The following is a 348-nucleotide window of genomic DNA, read 5'->3' on the forward strand; positions in this document are numbered from 1 at the left end:
GGACATTTCTCCAATTTTCTATTTCTAATAGAAATTGCTAAATTTTCTAAAATTGAATATATTTCAACACTTTTTTGATGAAACTTTGAAAAATTACTTAAATATATGAAATAATGCAATTTTTAAAAAATATGTAATGTATGAAAGTGGTTTACTGTGCCCAACACCTGCAAGGTACTATAATCATAGTGTATAAAAATTAGGGTTACACTTATTTACTCTTTTGATTCATTCTTTTGCTTTAATACATATTAAAGACGATAATAATAATAATAGGAGAGTGATGTGAGTGTCCACACAGTAATAAAATAATAGTGGTAGTAGTAAATACTGAACAGATGACCAATA

This window comes from Trypanosoma equiperdum (genome assembly GCF_001457755.1).
Source record: "Trypanosoma equiperdum strain OVI genome assembly, contig: ctg_960, whole genome shotgun sequence".
In the NCBI taxonomy this organism is placed as follows: Eukaryota; Euglenozoa; class Kinetoplastea; order Trypanosomatida; family Trypanosomatidae; genus Trypanosoma; species Trypanosoma equiperdum.